This window comes from Macrotis lagotis, chromosome X (genome assembly GCF_037893015.1).
Source record: "Macrotis lagotis isolate mMagLag1 chromosome X, bilby.v1.9.chrom.fasta, whole genome shotgun sequence".
Lineage (NCBI taxonomy): Eukaryota > Metazoa > Chordata > Mammalia > Peramelemorphia > Peramelidae > Macrotis > Macrotis lagotis.
The window spans coordinates 53,394,595-53,417,185 of NC_133666.1; positions in this window are offsets into that span (position 1 = coordinate 53,394,595).

Consider the following 22,591-nt stretch of genomic DNA (forward strand, 5'->3'; position numbering starts at 1 on the left):
ACTTCCCTCCCCCCACCCCCACAGAAGAAAATTTGCCTGTCTTTACATTATTTCCATGGTATACATTGACACAAATTGAATGTGATGAGAGAGAAATCATATCCTTAAGGAATAAATATAAAATAAAAGAGATAATAAGATCAGACAATAAGATATCAGTTTTTTTCTAAATTAAAGGTAATAGTCCTTGATCTTTGCTCAAATTCCACAGTTCTTTCTCTGGATACAGATGGTATTCACCATAGCAGAGAACCCCAAATTGTCCCTGATTGTTTCACTCTTGGAATGAGCAAGTCCATTAAGGTTGATCATCAACCCCATGTTGCTGTTATGATATACAGTGTTTTTCTGGTTCTGCTCTCTTGCTCAGCATCAGTTTATGCAAATCCCTCCAGGCTTCCCTGAATTCCCATCCCTCCTGGTTTCTAATACAACCATAGTGTTCCATTACATACATATAACACATTTTGTTAAACCATTCCCCAATTGATGCAAATTGCCTTTCCATATCCTTTGACCATTTGTTGTTTTTTTTGAAAATTTGTATATTTTAGAAATGAGTCCTGTGTCAGAAAAAATAGTTGTAAAGATTGTTTTCCAGTTTATTACATTTCTTTTGATCTTGGTTACAGTGGTTTTCTCTGTGCAAAAGCTTTTTAATTTAATGTAATCAAAATTATCTAGTTTGTTTTTACTGATGTTTTCCATCTCTTCTTTAGTCATGAACTGCTTCCCTTTCCATAGATCTGACAGGTTAAACTACTCCTTGATCTTCTAGTTTCCCTATAATGTTGTTTTTTATGTTTAAATTCCGTATCCATTTGAATATTATCTTGGTATAAGATATGAGGTGTTGGTCTAATCTAACTTTCTTCCATACTAACTCCCAATTTTCCCAGAAGTTTTAATCAAAGAGAGAATTTTTTTCATCCTAAATAGCTGGACTCTTTGGGTTTATCAAACAGCAAATTACTATAATCGTTTCCTGCTATTGCACCTAGTCTATTCCACTGGTCCACCTCTCTATTTCTTAGCCAATACCAGACAGTTTTGATGACTGATGCTTTATAATATAATTTTAGATCTACTAGGGCTAAGCCACCTTCTTTTGTACTTTTTTCATTGAATCCCTGGAAATTCTTGACTGTTTGTTTCTCCATATGAATTTACTTACCACTTTTTTTTTAGATTTTTGCAAGGCAATGGGGTTAAGTGGCTTGCCCAAGGCCACACAGCTAGGTAATTATTAAGTGTCTGAGGCCAAATTTGAACTCAGGTACTCCTGACTCCAGGGCCAGTACTCCCTCCACTGCACCACCTAGCCACACCCTTACCACTTTTTCTAACTCATTAAATTAATTTTTTGGAATTTTGATTGATAGGGTGCTAAAAAAGTAGTTTAGTTTTGGTAGAATTGTCATTTTTATTATATTAGCTTGACCTATCCATGAGCAATTGATGTTTGCCCAGTTATTCAAATCTGATTTTATTTGTGTGAGAAGTGTTTTGTAATTGTTTTCAAAAGGTTTCTGAGTGTGCCTTGGCAAATAGACTCCCAGGTATTTTATATTGTCCTTGGTTACTTTGAATGGAATTTCTCTTTCTAGCTCTTCCTGCTGTATCTTGCTAGTCATATATAGAAAAGATGAGAACTTATGAGGGTTTATTTTATATCCTGCAACTTTTCCAAAGTTGTTAATTGTTTCCAATAGTTTTTTGGATGATTTCTTGGGATTCTCTAGGTATACCATCATATCATCTGCAAAGAGTGAGAGTTTTGTCTCTTGCTTCCCAATTCTAATTCATTCAGTTTCTTTTTCCTCCTCTAATTGCTGAGGCTAACATTTCTAATATGATATTGAATAGTAGTGGTAATAATGGGCATCCTTGTTTCACCCCTGATCTTATTGGGAATGCTACTAGCTTATCCCCCTTGCATATAATGCTTGTTGATGGTTTCAGACAGATACTGCTTATTATTCTAAGGAACAGTACATTCATACACTCTCTAGTGTTTTTAATAGGAATGGGTGATGTATTTTGTCAAAAGCTTTTTCAGCATCTATTGATATAATCATATAATTTTTGATAGGTTTGTTGTTGATGTAATTAATTATACTAACAGTTTTCCTAATATTGAACCAATCCTGCATTCCTGGAATAAATCCTAATTCATCATAATGTATTATCCTTGTGATAACTTGTTGTAATCGTTTTGCTAAGATTTTATTTAAGATTTTTGCATCTATATTCATCAGGGAGATAGGTCTATAATTTTCTTTCTTTGTTTTAACTCTTCCTGGTTTGGTATCAGCACCATATTGGTGTCATAGAAAGAGTTAGGCAGAGTTACATCTTCACCTATTTTTCCAAAGAGTTTATATAGAATTGGAATCAACTGTTCCTTAAATGTTTGTTAGAATTCACTTGTGAATCCAGCTGCCACTGGAGATTTTTTCTTAAGGAGTTCAATAATGACTTATTGGATTTCTTTTTCTGAGATAGGGTTATTTCGGCATTTAATTTCCTCTTCATTTAACCTGGACAACTTATATTTTTGTAAATATTCATCCATTTCACATAGGTTATCAAATTTATTGGCATAGAGTTGGGCAAAATAATTCTGAATTATTTAATTTCCTCCTCATTGTTGGTGAGTTTACCTTTTTCACTTATGATACTAGTAATTTGGTTTTCTCCATTTTTAAATCAAATTGACCAGAGTTTTATCACTTTTATTGTTTTTTTTTTCATAAAACCAGCTCTTGATTTTATTTATTAGTTTAATAGTTTTCTTGCTTTCAATTTTATTAATATCTCCTTTAATTTGTAAAGTTTCTAATTTTGTATTTAATTGGGGTTTTTTTAATTTGTTCTTTCTCTAATTTTTTAGTTGCATTTTTAGTTCATTGATTTCCTCTTTCTCTAATTTATTCATGTAAACATTTAAAGATATAATATATCCCCTGACAGCTGCTTGAGTGAATCCCATAGGTTTTGGTATGTTGTTTCATTATTGTCATTATCTAGGATAAAATATTTAATTCTTCCTATAATTTGTTGTTTGATCCACTCATTCTTTAAAAATGAATTTACTTAACTTCCAATTAGTTCTCGGTCTATATCTCCCTGGCCCAATATTGCATATGATTTTTATTGCATTATGATCTGAGAAAGATGTATTCAGTATTTCTGCCATTCTGCAATTGATCATTAGGTTTTTATGTCCTAGTACATGATCAATTTTTGTATATGTGCCATGTACTGCAGAGAAAAAATGTATATTCCTTTCTAGCCCCATTCAATTTCCTCCATAAGTCTATCATATCTTTGTTTTCTAACAATTTATTTCTCTCCTTAACTTCTTTCCAGTTTATTTTATGATTTGATTTATCTAAATCTGAGAGCGGGATGTTGAGGTGTCCCACTAGTAGAGTTTTGCTGTCTATATCTTCCTGTAGTTCTTTCAGCTTGTCCCCTAAGAATTTAGATGCTATCCCATTGGGTACATACATATTCAATATTGAAAATGCTAGATTTACTATTTTTCAGGGTTCACATATAGTCATATAAATTAAAATATTTGACAACTTCATTAAAAGGTAAGAAAGTACAGATGTGCAACTTTCTCACTCAGAACTTTATCAACCAGGCCCTACGAATATATATTATATGGACACCCTCTAGAACTTGGCCAAGACATCACAGATGGAGCATAAGCCCCACTCAGAGTTTAAAAGTTAGTGGAGGTATGGATGGGTTTGCTTTTCGGAATTTTCCAAGCTCTTTTATATATCTCAGGCTTCCCATGAAAGGAAAGTCAAAGTTTCTCAATACTGACATTATACCAGTGCTACTTGAAGATAGTGACACCTGGATAATTGTACACTGCCTAATGAAATGCTGTGTTGGTGGGTATAATCAGGTTGAAACATATAACAAAGGGGAACTTTGAAAAAAGAACCAGAGTAAAGGATATTATCAAGGAATTGTATGACAGGATAAGGAATTGGGCAAGGCCAAGGAAGATCCTCTTTGGGGACAATATAGACAAGTCACCAGAAGATTGGCAGGCATGGATATGATTTGATTTGTATCACTGGAGGGAATTCCTGAATTAATAAGATACCAAATTCATCTAAATGTAAGACACACAAATATAAGACACACACTTAGATTGTGTGTGTGTATGTGTATGTGTGTGTGTGTGTGTGTGTGTGTGTGTGTGTGTGTATTATGTATTTACACATTTTCTATGCATGGATGTATGTATGTAGGGTACACCAGACTCTGCTTTTTCTGATAAGGGGAGAAAATTCTATTCAATTATGCCAAATCCCTTTCCTAGATTCTTGCCTTCTGCAGGAAGAGGAGAAAGACCTCATCATGCCAGGTCTCCTGCCAGGCCACCAGCCTTCAGAGAGGGAAGTAACACCATTCTCATAACTTCCTGATCTAAACTTCCTAAGGTCTTGAGGCCAAACCATCAAGACTATTGATAATGCACCTGAACTCATTCCTTAATAATTAACAATCTCCTCATCTTAGTTGTTTTGATCCCCTTATATCATTGTTAACCCCAGTTGTCTGTATTCTGCTGCCTACTCCCTTATTCCTACCCCTCCTATCTCAATCCAATCCCCCAAATATCCTACTCTGGAGCTACTGGAATACTTGCTCCATAGATAACAAACTTGATTTCATTTTAAATCTTTTTTCCTTTTCTTTTCACCTTTTATCTGTCCCTGAGACCTGGTTTCCTACTGATGGCAAACTCCTCGGCCTCCTTTATAAGTAGTAACTGCACTTTGATTCATTTCCTAACTGGTTGAGGTGGCAGAGTTGAAATACTCCTTGTTCCTTTTACCAATTCCAGGTTCACCATCACTCCCTAATCTCTTCTCATTTAAGGTTTATTCAATCTATGTATATCATTCAGTGGAAATTCTATTAGTTGTCAACCAACCTCTAGGGCACTCCCCTTTTTTACTCAGTTTATTGGCTGTGTCACATTCTTTCCTCTCTGACTCCTGCCCTTTGTTTTAAGAGACATCAACTTAAATATTGATACTCCCTCAAACACCTTAACCTCCCACCTCCTAAATTTATTCATTTCACATGAAATATTCTTCCACATCTCAGCAAAATGGTTTCTCTTGCCAATCCCAACAAATGTACCATTTCTATGTATATGAACTCTGAAATTCCCTTATGTGATCAAAATTTATTGTCACCTCAGTTTTTCTACCCCCTATCCTGTTCTTTATCCTCTCTATGATCTCCAATATTTTATATCCCTAGTTCTTTCCCAGGTCATCATTCTTGCTCTAGATACACTCTCCTCTCCTAACCCATCTGACCCCTTAGTGAATAAGGTCATCTTTACACTGTTTTCTTCTCTTGTGTCCTCGTGCCATTATTGTATTGCAGATCTTATCCTGTAAAACCTCAGCCATGGAATATTCCCACCATCCACTGCCTTTGTTTCCATTCATATGCTGAACAAAACTGCAGAGAATGATAAAATTATGCTGACTGGGTTTACTCCAAATTTTGCTACATAATCTCGACTGCGCTGTCATTATGGAAAAGCAATCCTTTTACACCTATCTAAATAATTCATTATCCCACTAATCACAGCATCACAGCAGCTTTTCCAAATCTTTTCATCCCTATTCAAACCATTCATGGCTCCCTGTCCCTCCACCCTCTCAAGTTAGAACTTTGACTCAATTTTATTGAAAAAATTGAAGCCATTTGAAAAGACTTCCTCTTCTCCACTCTTCATCTCACATCACTGTGATGACTTCTGCCACTATCTCCTTGTTAACGCTTCTCTTTGTTTTTGTTTCTGTGAGGTAATGGGGTAAAGTGACTTGCCCAAGATCATACAGCTAGTAAGTATCAAGTGTCTGAGGCCTGACTTCAGGACTAGTACTCTCATCTACTAGTTGTCCTTTCACCCCTATCTTTATTTTATTTTTATTTTTATTTTTTAGGATTTTGCAAGGCAAATGGGGTTAAGTGGCTTGCCCAAGGCCACACAGCTAGGTAATTATTAAGTGTCTGAGGCCACATTTGAACTCAGGTACTCCTGACTCCAGGGCCAGTGCTTTATCCACTGTGCCACCTAGCTGCCCCCACCCCTATATTTAAAAAATGTAACCCATCTCCTTGTCAGGACATATCCTTTACATACACAAATGATGCCAATCCATTCTGTGTTCACCAATAGACTGATTCCCTATCCCCATTCTCTGACTTTTCTTCAATCTCTTCTTATCTTCAATCATTTTTCCTACTGCCTACAAACATGTCCCTCCTACAAAATCCTTACTTAATCTCTCCTTGGTCAATCACATAGTAGGCACTTAAATACTTATTCATTTATTCAATATCTCATTATATCAGATCTATATCTACCTCTATCTATCCATCTCTCTCTCTCTCTCTCTCTCTCTCTCTCTCTCTCTCTCTCTCTCTCTCTCTGTCTTTCTATCTATCTATCTATTATCTATCTGTCTATAGTCAGGAGCTATACAGATAGAACAGTAATTTAATGGAACAGAGTTCAGGATTCCTTTGGCTTTTCTTTGGGTTCCAAAAGAGGGAACAAGAAATGAAAAAAAAAATATTCCCAGGAAAATGTCCATATCTAGGAACAACAGTTGCATTCCTGTATTTGTTTTCAAATACCTTTCATAGATACAAGCAGCACAGGTATACCAAAGTCTGGGTTTTAATATTCTATTTAAGGCAAATATTTGAAAGAGAACAAAGACTTGGTAGGATTTAGCCTTTTTGCTACTTCTTTGATCCCTTGAAATGTTTAAATCATCCAGAATAAATGTCATATTAGTTCTTTAACAATTCTGTCTACTTCCACTCAGTGACAAGAAAAATTTTCCCCTGAAATGCTACTCAAGGTAACATTTTCCACAAATACTTTCTACAGATGTGAGGTTTCACATGGCCCAGGTTTCAGTATCTTCCAGAATCATGGGCAACCCAGACTACAGTATGAAGAATGAGCTCCCTTCCTTCCTTGTCATTACTCCATTGCTCTTTTTCTTGGACAGGCTTCCTTCTCTTTATTTCACTGCCACCTTTCCTTCATTGACTCTCTCCTGAATTACATTTTGGAGAGGCCCATGGTGTAGTGGAAACCTGGTATGTTGTCCCAACTCTACCCCCTAACTTCCTGTGTGACCTTGGTTCAGTCTCCTCCTGGGATTTGGTTCCTATCTTTGTCAAAGTGGGAACTGTACTAAATGATCTGAATTGCTTCCAACTTTTAACATTCTATGGCTCTAATCCCTGTTAAGGTTACCTAATAATGTCCTAAGGCAGGGCTGGTCCAGCCAAGGTATTTACATTTTCATAGTGAACTCTTTAAAAAAAATCTTCATATTCAAAGACCTGAAGCTATAATGCTGGAATGATCGTCAGTAGAGTTGATACTGAGCCAGATTTGGAAGGGGAAAGGAACTTAGAAAGAGCAAGGATGTACTAGGGTCAGCTCTAATCAGCTAAGGATTGTTAAATTTTCAGTATCAAATGTTCACTTTCAACTAAGAAATTGGGAGAAATATTACAAATTAAGGCTTTTGATGTGTTATTGATTTCTGAACTTAAGAAAGTGATGGAGGAAATGTTAATAGTGCAAATTAAAGCACTTGTTGGGTGCATTACCTCTCCCTTCCTAAGAGCTGATTGTTAAATATTAGTCACCAGATGGTTAGTTCCTTCAGTCAACTCTTAAATCTAACCAAATAGGGACCACATATTTCACTTTTCCAAAGGCCAACATAGGAGGGTACATATAACTTTTCCTTTTTTTTGTTCCCTGAACAGAAGTGGGGTAGTAAAATAAATAAAATGAAAGCTTGTATATGTATACTTGTGTAGCAAATGTATGAAAGGTGCTCACAAGACTAGAAGAGCTCAGATACATTGAAAAGAATGTCTTATCTCTGATTTGTTGCTCCCATCCAGAAAATCTGGAAACTTTAGTACATGATAACACCCAGTGTGTTTGTCATCAACTCTCCTTGAAATCACAGTTTATTCAAAAGTCTTTATTAACTACTTACTAGTGCTAGGCACTGTATTAAGTGGTAGAAATACAGACAGGCAAAAGTAGTCCCTTCCCTCAAGGAGCTCACATTCAAATAAGAGAGACAAACTTGAAATAGCTAGACATGTAGCAGATATAGACAGAGAGGATGGAATTTAGTTACTAATTTAATCACTCAAAAAGCATTTGTTAAGCACCTACTGTGTGCCAGGGACTATGCTAAGTGTTAGAGTTACAAAGAATGACACAATCTCTACTCAGAAGGAACTTACATTCTAAAGGAAGTGACTGTAAGTACGTATATAAATATGTACAGACTATAAAGGGAATAATACAAATATATACAAAATAGTTAAATACAAGGCAATTTGGAGGAAGAACCCTAGGGATTGGGGAGATTAGGAAAGACTTGATTCAGAAGATGGTGATTGATCAGTATTTTTTAATTTAAAAAAATTTTTTGATTAGTATTTTAAAGGAAAAGAGGGCCTCTATAATACTCGACTAAGACAAAGATGTAGAATAATGTGTGAGGAACAGTTGGGCTGGGGAAATAAAGAGTTCAGGAGTTAATAATATATAATTAGGCTGAAGAGTTAAATGGTGGACAGCTTATGAAGGTCTGTCCTTCATAAGTTAAGAGAGGGGTTTTTATTTTATCCTAGAGGCAATAGGAACCACTGGACTTCAGGGAATTAGGAAGTCTGGTGTTCAGATTAGTATTTAAGGTCAATCACTTTGTCAGTTGTGTGTAGGAAGAACTGTAACACTTGGAATATGATATCAAGAAGGAAAAATAGTTATGATTTCTACCAAGAATAATCACTAAGCAAAACTGAGTATAATCCTACAGGGGAAAATGATTATTTAATAAAGTGAGAACTTTAAAGCATTCCTGATGAAAAGATTTATTTTTTACATTCACTCTGAATCAATCAAGGTCCACGCAATGACCAAATGGGCTAGTCTGAGACCCATGGCTAGCCAATCAAGGAGAGCTAGTGATTTGGGACCTGTAAACTCCAAAATCTTGCCAGGCCTTTAGGCAGAACACCCACAAGTATGGAAGAAAGAAGGAAAGAAACAATCAAATACAAACAAAGAAACAAAGTAAAAGAAAAAAGAGGTTGTTGTTTGTCCATTATTCTCAAAGACCATAACATCAGGGAAGTGATGTTATAACATGCAAGTAAATTAGATTTGAATGGGGTGGCAAAGTCACGATGGCAGCAGAAGAGCCTTTCCTAGGTGCTCTCTACACAAAATATTTGAAAAATCTTAAAATTATGACTCTAACTAAATTTTCGAGAGACAAAACCCACAGAAAGATCCAGTAAGACAATTCTCCAGCCCAAAGTAACCTGGAAAATACTGGAAAAAACTCTGTTCCACAGGGTTAGGGGGGCAGCCCCCACCAGATTGAAGAAACATCAGCCTCCCAGGAACAGTCCCAGGGCACCTGGGAGTGGTGGCTGCCAGCAGCAGAAGCAGTTTCCTAACCTGCACCCCAGGGAGAACCAAGCACAACGTGGAAGATCAGCAGGGACACCTCTGCCAGAGTGAGCGTGAAGCTCAGGGCCTGACCATGGTTATGGCACTCAGCTCACACAGCACGGGCATGGCACTTAGCAGTTGGCAGCCCAGATACAGGAAATGGAAGTAACTGAACCAGCAACCAAGAGCCTCTAGTCAGCTGCTGCCTGAGTGCTCAGCCCACTGAAGGTAAGGGAATGGATGGGGATTTCTGAGGTCTGTCCTCTGTCCCTGGAACAGTACCCTGGGACTCTGACCACATTCAGATCCTGATCGCAGTCTAGGTCTCCCATAGAACAGGGACCTCAGCCCTGTGGCGGGGGGGGGGGGGGGCTTGTGCTCATTCACGGACCAGGAAAGCAATCAGAGTCTCACACACTGAGATCCTTGTGAGGGTGTCTCAACAAAATTCAAAAGCTCAAGAAGCACACCAAAATCAGGGATAGACTGGGGAAATGAGTAAGCAGAAATAAAAAGGAACCTGACTATTGACAAATACTTTGTCTGTGATCCCAAGGAAGATCAAAATAATCAATCTGAAGATGAGGAAGTACAAGCTTCTGCATTGAAAGACTCCAAGAAAAATGGAAGTTGGACTGACGCTATGATAGAGCTCAAAAAAGATTTTGAAAATCAAGTAAGGGAGATAGAAATAAAAATGGGACAAGAAATGAGAGAGATGCATAAAAAACATAAAAATGTAGTCAGCAGCATAGTCAAGAAGATCCAAAAAATGCTGAAGAAAATAACATGTTAAAAACCAGCTTAGATCAAATGGATAAAACAGTTCAAAAAGTTATTGGGGAGGGGTAGCTAGGTGTCAGAGTGGCTAGAGCACCGGCCCTGGAGTCAGGAGTACCTGAGTTCAAATCTGGCCTCAGACATTTAATAATTACCTAGCTGTGTGGCCTTGGGCAAGTCACTTAACCCCATTTGCCTTGCAAAAATCTAAAAAAAAAGTTATTGGGGAGCAGAATGCTTTAAAAAGCAGCATTGCCCAGATGGAAAAGGAGATAAGAAAACTCTCTAAGGAAAATAAATCCTTCAGATGTAGAATGAAGATAAAGGAAGGCTGATGACTTTACAAGAAATCAAGACACACTACTTCAACACCAAAAGAATGAAAAATTAGAAGAAAATATGAAACATTTCATTGGTAAAACAACTGATCTGTAAAATAGATTCAGGAAAGATAATTTAAAAATTATTAGAATACCTGATAGTCATGATCAGGAAAAGAGTCTTGACCTCGTTTTTGAAGAATTCCTATAGGAAAATTGCCCTGATATCCTAGAAGCAAAGGGCAAAATAGAAATTGAGAGAATCCACTAATTTCCCCTGGAAAGAGATCCAAAAAAACAACCCCAAGGAATATTATAACCAAGTTCCAGAACTCCCAAGTAAAAGAGAAAATATTACAAGCAGCCAGAAGGACACAATTCAAATATCATGGAGCTGATGTCAGGATCACATAGGATTTAGCAGCAAGTACTTATAGCAAGGGCTCATAGCGCTTGGAATATACTATTCCAGCAGGCAAAAGAGCTTGGAATGCCACCAGGAATCAACTGCCCAGCAAAACCGAACATCCTCTTCCAGGGGAAAGATGGACTTTCAATGAAACAGGGGAATTTCAAATGTTCTTGTTGAAATGACTAGAGCTGAACAGAAAGTTTGACCATCAAGTACAGGACTCAGGTGAAACATAGAGAGCAGAGAAGGGTAAATTATGAGGGACTTAATGATGATGAACTGCATGTATTACTATGTAGAAAAATGATGCTGATAATACTTATATGAACCTTCTCATTTAATAGAGCAGGTATAAGGAACTTTATAGATGAGGCACAGGAGAGAGTTAAATTTGAACATATAATATATTGCTAAAATGGAGTCAATGGATAAAAGGGAAATGTACTGGGAGTAAGAGAAAGGAGAGGTGGAATAGGCTAAGATATTTCATATAAAAGATATTTTTTTGAAATGAATTTTTGCAATGATATGGAAGGGGCAAAGGCAAAGGGGAATGAAGGAGCCTTCACTCTCATCAGAAATGGTTCAGAAAGGAAACACCATACACAATCAATAGGGCTTAAAGTTAACTTAGACACACTTAGTCAAGTTAAGAAACTTATCTTACCTTTCAAGCATTAAAAGGGGAAAAGGGAAGGGGGACAGAAAGGGGGGAAAAGGGGAACTAACAATAAGGAAGGGAAGAAGTGGAAAAGGGAAAGGGGAGGGTGCTTGACATAAGAGGGCAAGTACACTGAAGGTGACGGTATTCAGAAACAAAGCACTAGAGAATATGGATAAAGGGAAAAAGGGGGAAAATAAAAACAGAAGGAAGATAGCATGGAGGGCAATAAAGAGTTAGTAATTATAACTTTAAATGTGAATGGGATGAACTCTCCCTGAAAACATAAATGAATAGCAAAGTAGATTAAAAACCAGAATCCTATAATATGCTGCTTACAAGAAACTCCTTTGAAGCAGAGAGATACATATAGAGTAAAGGTAAAAGGCTGGAGCAAAATATATTTTGCTTCAGCTGAAGTGAGAAAAAGCAGGGGTAGCAATCCTTATCTCAGACAAAGCAGCTGCAAAAATAGATAGCATTAAGAGATAAGGAAGGAAACTTTATTCTCCTAAAAGGTACCATAAACAATAAAGTGATTTCAATACTAAATATGTACACACCCAATGGGACAACATCCAAATTCTTAGAGGAGAAGTTGAAAGGGCTACAGGAAGACATAGACAGAAAATCTCTACTATTGGGAATTCTCAACCTCCTGCTCTCAGATCTAGATAAATCGAATCATAAAATAAACAAGAAGGAAGTTAAGGAGGTAAATTGATTGTTAGAAAACCTAGGTATGATAGACCTATGGAGGAAACTGCATAGGGATAGAAAGGAATATACTTTTTTCCCTGTGGTACATGGCACTTACACAAAAATTGACCACATACTAGGGCATAAAAACCTAATAATCAATTGCAGAAAGGCAGAAATACTGAATACACCTTTCTCAGATCATAATGCAATAAAAATCATATGCAATACTGGGCCAGGGAGATATAGACTCAGAAGTAATTGAAAACTGAATAACCTCATTTTAAAAAATGAGTGGTTCAAGTAACAAATTATAAAAAGAATTAATTATTAATTAACAATTTTTATGACTACTATTCCTGATAAAGGACTCATCTCTAAAATATACAGAGAAGTGAGTCAATTTTTTTAAAAAAAGACAAGCCATTCCCCAATTGACAAATGGTCAAAGCATATGCAAAGGCAATTGACAGATGAGGAAACCAAAGCATTCCGTAGCTTTGAAAAAATTGCTCTAAATCACTAATTATAACAGAAATGCAAATAAAAAAGCATCTCTGAGGTACCATCTCACACCTCTCTGACAGGCCAATATGGTCAGAAAGGACAATGACCAATATTGGAAGGGATGTGGGAAATCTGGGACACTATACATTGTTGTTGGAGCTGTGAACTCATCCAGACTTTTGGGAGAGCAATTTGGAATTATGCCCAAAGGGCAACAAAAATGTGCATCCCCTTTGATCTAGCAGTACCACTACTGAGGCTATACCCTGAAGAGATGATGAAAAAGGGTAAAAACATCACCTGTACCAAAATCTTCATAGCAGCTCTGTTTGTGGTGGCAAAGAAATGGAAATCAAGCAAATGTCCTTCAATTGGCGAATGGCATAAGAAACTGTGATATATGTATGTGATAGAACACTACCGTTCTATTTGAAACCAGGAAGGATGGGAATTCAGGGAAGCCTGGAAGGATTTGCATGAAGTGATGTTGAGCGAGATGAGTAGAACCAGAATAACACTGTACACACTGACAGCAACCTAGGAGTGATGATCAACCTGAATGGACTGGCTCATACCAAAAGGGCACAATTTTGGGATATCTGCAATGGAGAATGCCATCTGTATCCAGAGAAAGAATGGCTGAGCTTGAACAAAGACCAAAGACTATTAGCTTTATTTTTTTAAAAAATGTTATCTTCTTATATAATTCTGTGATATCACATACTACATGCTTTTTCCTTAAGGATATGATTTCTCTCTTAACACATTCAACTTAAATCAATGCATCCTATGAGATTGATGCAAACACTAACAAACTGCCTTCTATGGGGGATGGGGGAGCAAAGCAAGATTGGGGGGGAAGATTGTAAAACACAAAATAAATAAAACCATTTTGCAATTAAAAACAATCATAATATAGCAAAACTGCCCCAACATCCTAGAAGCAGAGGGTAGAAAATGAATTGGGAGAATTCACCTCCCAAAAGTGATCCTAAAAGAAAAACTTCCAGGAATATTGCAAACAAATTCCAAAACTCCCAAGTCAAAGAGAAAATACTAAAATACTAAGAGCTGCCAGCCACAAACAATTCAACTGCTATGATTCTACAGTCAGGATTACACAGGATCTGGCAGCACTCATTAAGGGCTCCTAGGGATTGGAATATGATCTTTCAGGAAGCAAAAGATCTTGGTTTACAATCGAGAATCAACTACCCAGCAAAAGTGAACATCCTCTTAAAGGGGAAAAGGTGGATTTTCAATGAAACGGGATACTTTCAAACTTTCCTATTGAAACAACCAGAGCTGAACAGAGAGTTTGATCTCCAAGTACAGGACTCCAGGCCTCCTTCCTCTTTCCCACAGATGCCAGTGAGAGCCATCCCCCACATTCTGCCCTGATGCAGAAGATGACATGGACATCTTCCTGCCAGCACCAGATGGTACCCTGCAGTCATCAGAGTGACAATGGCCATACACCTTCCCAAGAGATATCACTGGATTCCCTGGGGCAAGATGGGGGCTCTCTTTCATTGGGCCATTCTAGCTACCTCAAATCTGGCTTTTAAAGGGGATGATACCGGTGCTTAATGGGTGATGAGGGATCAGAGGATGGCTCCAGGACCACTCTCTTTGTCCACTCTTTATCTTAACACTACCCATCTCTGACCAGGGACAGCTTGGTAGCTCAACGTGACTGAGATGCAACAGATCAATTCTCTGAAGCTTGTGCTAATTTTGGCTCTACAATTAACACTAAAAAAAACAGCAAGCACTGCAACATCCATATGTGGCAGGGCCCTTTCCAGGGAGGCTCACATAGCTGATAAGGCTGCCACACACATTACCAGAATTAGCTCAGTATTTGGGAAGCTCTGAAAGAAAGTGTGGGAGAGAAGGGGTATTAGATTGATTGATTACCAAACTGAAAGTCTATAGAGCCATTGTGCTGATCTCATTGTGGTATGCCTGTGAAACCTGGACATTCTACCAGTGCCATGTCAGGAAACTGAATTGATTTCATTTGAATTGTCTTAGGAAGATTCTGAAGATCATCTGGCAGGAGAAAATACCAGACACTAAGGTCCTTTCTCAAACTTAATTGCCAAACATTCAAATATAATTACTGAGAGCATGACTATGATAGACTGGCCATGTTGTTAAAATATCAAACATGTTTGTCTAAAAGACTATTTTGCACAAGGCAAATACAAAAGGGTCAGAAAAAATGTCACAAGGACACTCTAAACGTTTCTCTGAGGAACTTAAGGATGTATTATGAGACATAGAAGACATTGGCACAAGACCTTTCAGCATGACATACCTGCATCAGAGAAGATGTGACCTAATGAGCAAAACAGAATTGCAGTAGCTCAAAAGAAACATGAGATGTTCAGATTTAAAGACATCTCCATCCCATTTGTTCATATGGGCTATTTATGCCCAGTTTGTGCTAAGAGTCTTCCAAGTTTATATTGGTATGATAAACCACAGTTAGACACACTGTACACTGGGTCCCAACATAGTGAAGTCATTTTGGTCCTCTTCAAGTATGAAGGACAACACCCAGAAGGGGTCTAAACTATAAAGAGCTGTGAATGCCAGAAAATATGGTATATTATCTGGTATGCAATAGGAATCCATTGCTATTTATTGGGTAGGTGGGGTGACACAAACTTTAGGAAAATCACTTTAGTGAGTGAATAGAGAATGATTAGAGTGGGAAGATAATTGAAGCAGGAAGATTCACCAGCAGGCTATTGCAATAATCCAGGTGTGAGGTTCAGAGGGCTTACATTAGAGTGGGGGCAATCTTCCAGAGGAGAAAAGGGACATATTGGAGAAATGTTGTAAAGATAAAATCAACAGGCTTTGGCAATTAGATTGGATATGGGGAAGTGAAAGAGAGTGAAGAGTCCAGGATGATTCCCAGATTGTTAGCCTAAGGAATTGGGAACTGTCTTCTACAGTGATAGGAAATATAGGGGTAGGGTGGGTTATGGGGAGAAACAATGAGTTCAGTTTTGGACATATTCAGTTTGAGATATCAACTGAAAGATAGTTGGAGATGTGAGATTGGCATCTAAATAGCTGGGATCTTTGGGTTCATCAACTACTAGGTTACTACACTCATTTATTTCTGTAGATTGTATACCTAATCTGTTGCATTTACCAATATTTATTTCTTATCCAGTACCAAATTGTTATGATGATTACAGCTTTGAGATCTGAGATGGTACCAATAGTTCTCCATTATTTTCAGGGTGTTTTTGCATTAATTCCTTTGATATTCTTGATCTTTTATTCTTCCAGGTGAATTTCGTTAAGATTTTTTTCAAGTTCTACAAAGTAATTCTTTGGTAATTTGATTGTAATGGTAATGTATAAGTAAATTAAGTTAGGTAGTATTGCTATTTTATTATATTGGCTCAGCCTTCACACAAGCAATAAACATTTTTCCAATTATTTAGATATGTCTTTATTTGTGTAAAGGATGCTTTGTGATTGTATTCATATGGTTCCTATGTGTGTCTTGGCAGGTAGACTCCCAGGTATTTTTTATTGTCTGAGAATGTAATTTTCCTTTCTATCTCTTCCTTCTGGGTTTTGTTGATAATATACAGAAATGCTGATGACAAAAGTGAGGGTATTTTATAACTTGCAACTATGCTAAAGTTAATTGTTTTGATTAGCTTTTTAACTGATTCTTTTGTTGTTGTTCAGTCATTTTTCAGTCATATCTGACTCTTTGTGGCCCCATTTAGAATTTTCTTGGCAGTGACACTGGAGTATTCCTTCTCTAGCTCATTTTAAAGATAAGGAAACTGAGGCAAATAAGGTTAAGTGATTTGTCCAGGGTTACACAACTAGTAAGAATCTGAGATTGAATTTGAACTCAGTTTTTCCTACTCCAGAGCCAGTGTTCCATCTACTCTGCTACTTAGCTGTCTCCCACATAGTTTCAAAAATGTTTTAATTTTAGGGTTAGATGTTAGGAAAGTAATTTGGTTGATAAAATCTATAGTATGTGTCCATAGAACTGATTCTTGTTACCAAAATAACATTATGATGTCTCTTAAAGACTTGCATATTAGAGTTGTTGTTCAGTTGTTTCAGTCATATCTGACTTTATGACCACATCTGGGGTTTTCTTGGAAAATATACTAGACTGGTTTGCCATTTCTTTCTCCAGTTCATTTTATAGAAGAGAAAACAAGTAAACAGGATGAAATGACTTGCCAGGGTTACACAGGTGAGGTTACAAAACACAAAGTTACATAGCTGAGCCTAGATTTGAACTCAAAAAGGTGAGTTTTACTGATTTCTGGTCTAGCACTCTATCCACTGCAGTGTCATCTAGCTACCCCAATTGATTCTTTAGGATTCTCTATGTAAACCATCATATAATCTGCAAAAAAATGAGTTTTATTTCCTCGTTATCTATGCTTATTCCTTCAAAATCTTTTTTTGTTTTGTAGCTAGGATTTCAAGTGCATTGTTTAATAGTATCGATAATAATAGACATCCTTGCTTCACTTCTTACTGGAAAGGTGTGTTCTTGGTTTTAGACATATACTACTTATCATTTTATCAAAAGCTCCATTCATTTCTGTGTTTCCTAGTGTTGTTGTTGTTTAAACAGGAATGGGTGCTGTTTTTGTCAAAAGTCATTACTGCATCTATTAAAATAATCATGATTTTTTTTGCTTTTGTTATTAATATAGTCGATTATATTGATAGTTTTCCTAAAACTAAACCAGTTCTTCATTCCTGTTATAAATCTAGTTCAATCATAGTGTATGATCCTTGTGATACTTCTGTAATCTCATTGTTTTATTTAAAACTTTCACATCATTATTCGTTAGGGAAACTGGTCTGTATAATTTTTTTTCCTGTTTTTGATTCTCTCTGGTTTAGGTATCAAACTCATATTTGTGTCATAGCAGAATCTGATAGGATTTCTTCTTTGCTTATTTTACACAGTTCATGTAATATTGCAGTTTCAGTTCATTGTTCTTTAAATGCTTGGTAGAATTTAGTTGTCAATCCATCTGATCCTAATTACTCCCCCACCCCCACCCCAGGAAGTTCATCCATGTCTTTCTCTAAGGTATGATTATTTAAAGGTTCTATTTACTATTCCTTTAATCTGGGCAATTTATATTTTTGCAAATATGCAACCATTTAATTAAGATTATCCATTTTACTGGCACGTAGTTGGACAAATTAGCTTGTAATTGCTTTTATTTCATTTTGAGTGGTTGTGAATTTACCTTTTTAATGTTTGATATTGGAAATTTTATTTTCTTCATTTAAAAAAACCAAATTAACCACTGTTTCATCTATTTTATTTCCATCTAAAAACTACTCTCTAGTTTTATTTATTATTCAGTGTCTTTTAACCTTAGATTTTGTTAAGTTCCCTTTTAATTTTCAGGATTTCTATTTTGATATTTAATTGGGAATCTTAAATTTAATATTTTCCTAATTTTTTTAAAGTTGCATGTCCAGTTCATTTACATGCTCTTTATTTCCCATGTTGATATGTTTTGAGATATAAAATTTCCCCTAAGTATTAGTTTGGCTATATCCCATAAATTTTGGTATGCTGTGTTTAGTTGTCATCTTTATTTTATGAGATGGTTGATTCTTTCTATGATTTATAATCTTCAACCCATCCATTCTCTAGGATTGTTATTTTATTTCCAATTAATTTTTAATTTATACTTCAAAAGTCTTTTATTGAATGAAATTTTATTATATTAGTCAAAAAATATATTTAATATTTCTATTTTTCTGTATTTATTTGTGAGATATTTTATGATCTAATATATGGTCAATTTTTGTGAATGTTATGCACAGCTCAGAAATAGGCATATTACTTTCTGTTCCTATTCAATATTCTCCAGCGATCTATTATCTAACTTTTCTAAAATTCTCTACATTCCCTTAACTTTTCTTATTTTATTATTAAATTTACCTGGAATTGAGAGAAAAAAAAATTGAGGTTCTCTACTATTATAATTTTACTGTCTATTTCCTCCTTTAACTTATTTAAATTTTCCTTAAAGTATTTAAATCCTATGTCATTTGGTACACATTTGTTCAATTATGATACTAATTAATTATCTATGTTACCTTTTTATTAAGATGGAGTTTCCATACTTAACTCTTTTAAGTGGGTCTATTTTTCCTTTTGCTTTATCTGACATGATTTCCATCGCTGCTTTTTACTTCATCTAAAGCAAAATAGATTTTGCTCTAGTGCCTTATTTTAATTCCATGTGTATCTTTCTGTTTCAAGTGTTTTTCTTGTAAATAGTGTGTTGTTGTATTCATATTTCTAAACCATATACTCTTTCATTTACTGAGTGAATTCATCACATGCATGCATTCACAGTCAGGACTACTATGTATTTATCCTCTGTTCTCTTCTCTTTCCCTTTTTCATCCTGTCCTTTAAGACACTGGTTTGCTTCTTTTTTTTTTGCAAGGCAATGGGGTTAAGTGGCTTGCCCAAGGCCACTCAGCTAGGTAATTATTAAGTGTGTGAGGTCAGATTTGAACTCAGGTACTCCTGACTCCAGGGCCAGTGCACTATCCACTGCTCCAACTAGCCGCCCCCCTGATTTGCTTCTTAACATTGCCTCCCTCAATCTACCCTTCATATTTTCTCTCATCCCTTTCCCTCCTGCTTTCTTGTTGTGTAAGCTGAATTTTTGTGTATGTATGTGTATTATAACCAATGTGTGTATATTTTTTCTTTCCTGAACCATTTCAAATGAGAGTGAGATTTAAGTATTGCCCACTCCTTTCCATTTGTAAACTTTTCCTTTTGTGTCCCATTTATGTGAGATAATTCTCTACATTTCTTCTCTCCCTACTATCATCTCCCACTACATTCCTCCTCTCCATTCTTCCATTCTTCTTTTGAGATCATAATGGAATCACACTCAGGCTCCCTAATTAGAATCCTAAGACTTTTGGTCATGATAAAGTTGCAAGAATAGAGGTAAATTTGTAACACTCAAAATAAAATCTTTCAGTAAAAAAAGATTTAGTCCCTTATGATTTCTCACTCATTATCTTTTTATGATTCTCTTGAGTTCTACATATCAATGTAATTTTTTCTATTTGACATTGTCTTTTCATAAATGATTGATATTTATCCTTTATTCTCAAAGACCAGAACACCAGGGAGGTGATGCCATGAATTGGATTTGAGTGAGGGGAGATTGTGCCAAGTCACCAGTCTTACTTTCTACTCTGGAGTCACTTGGGTCCAGTAACCAGATATGGACCAGGATGAGTGGAGATGGCCCTGAACACAGTGGGAAACTTTAGTCTTTTAAAAGCTAGGTCTTTCTCAGGTCACAGTTTGACTGAGGCAAGTTCCATTCCTGACTAAGAGGAAATCTCATTCAGTCATTAAGTAAGAGAGAGATGAGAAGAGCTCAAGAGTAACCACTTCCAAAAAAAAAAATTAAGCCAGAATAAGTCCCTCAGGATTTCTCAGAAAAGCCTCTTTTGCAAAATCCCCCCAAAATACTTTGCAGAGCTTTGCCCCCCATTAAAATCTTTTTTTAATGAAATATTTTATTTATTTTGAATTTTACAAATTTACCTCTATTCTTGCTTCCCTCCCCCCACCCCCATAGAAGGCAGTCTGTTAGTCTTTACATTGCTTTCATGGTATGCATTGAACTAAGTTTAATGTGATGAGAGAGAAATCATATCCTTAAGGAAGAAAAATAAAGTATAAGAGATAGCAAAATTACATAATAAGATAATGGGTTTTTTCCTAAATTGAAGGTAATAGTCCTTGGTCTTTGTTCAAACTCCACAATTCCTTCTCTGGATACAGATGGTATTCTCCATCACAAATAGCCTAAAATTGTCCGTGATTGTTGCACTGATGAAATGAGCAAGTCCATCAAGGATTATGATCACCACCCTGTTGCTGTTAGGGTGTACAGTGTTTTTCTGGTTCTGCTCATCCCGCTCAACATCAGTTCATGCAAATCCTTCCATGCTTCCCTGAATTCCCATCCTCCTGGTTTCTTTTTTTGGTTTATATGACTTTATTTATACATTACTAAGATATTCTTGTTTAAGAGTAAACTTAATACCCCCTCCCCCCACAAAAATATAGATCTTATGAGAAATAAAGTAAAAGAAAGAGAAAAGTGTGTTTCAGTCTGTGTTCTGATGCCATCAGCTCTGTCTCAGGTGAATCACCCTCTTTATCATAAGTCAATTACAGAAGTTACTTCCAGATTTTTCCACAGTTTCTATTGCTGATTGTAATCCTCTCCATCCATTCCTCCCCACTACCATATATTATATTTTCTCTCTCCTTTCACTCTGTCCCTCTTCTAAAATGTGCTGTAGGTAGCTGAGCGGTGCAGCGGACAGAGCACCAGCCCTGCGGCCAAGAGGCCCCAAGCCCACATACCACCCCTGAGACCCAACAACCACCCGGCCCCATGGTCATGGACAGGCCACCCAATCCCAGCACCTTGCAAAATGTAAAAAAGAAAATGTGTTATATCCGTTTATTCTTCCCTAAGCTTTGCCCTCTCCTCTATCACTCACATTCCCCTTTCCCCATCCCCCTTCTCTCCTTTTTACTCTAGCTCTCTATACCCTATTGAGTGTGTGTGCTGTTTTGTCTGAGTCATTTCTTCTTTTTAGAGAAATTTTAAGAAAGTTTTTATTTATTTTGAGTTTCACAATCTTTCCTCCACTCTTGCCCCCTCCTCCCACCCCACACAGAATGCATTCCACTAATCTTTACATTGGTTCCATGTCATACATTGATCTCAGTTGAATGTGATGACAGAGAAATCACATCCTTAAGATAGAAAAATAAAGTATGAGATAGGAAAATTGCATAATAAGAACTTTTTTCCTAATTTAACGGTACTAACCTTTGGTCTTTGCTCAAATTTCATAATTCTTTCTCTGGATACAGATGGTATTTACCATCACAAATAGCCTAAAATTGTTCCCAATTGTTGCACTGATGGAATGAGTGAGTCTATCAAGGTTGATCATCGCCCTCATGTTGCTGTTAAGGTGTATACTGTTTTTCTGGTTCTGCTCATCTCACTCAGCATCAGTTCATGAAAATCCCTCCAGGCTTCCCTGAAATCCCATCCCTCCTAGTTTCTAATCTAACAATAGTATTTCATGACATACATATACAACAGTTTGCTAAATCATTCTCCAACTGAAAGACATTGGTTTCCTTTCCAATTCTTTGCCACCACAAACAGGGCTACTATGAATATTTTTGTATAAGTGATGTTTTTACCCTTTTCCATTATCTCTTCAGGGTATAGAACCAGTAGTGGTATTGCTGGATCAAAGGATATGTACATTTTTGTTGTCCTTTGGGAGTAGTTCCAAATTTCTCTCCAGAAAAATTGGATGAGTTCATAGCTCCACCAGCAATGTACTAGTGTCACAGATTTCCCACAATCCTTCCAATAGTGATCATTATCCTTTCTGGTCATATTGGCCAGTCTGAGAGGTATGATGTGGTTACCTCACAGAAGTTTTAATTTGCATTTCTCTAATAAGTAATGATTTAGAACAATTTTTCATATGACTATGAATTGATTTGATTTCCTCATCTG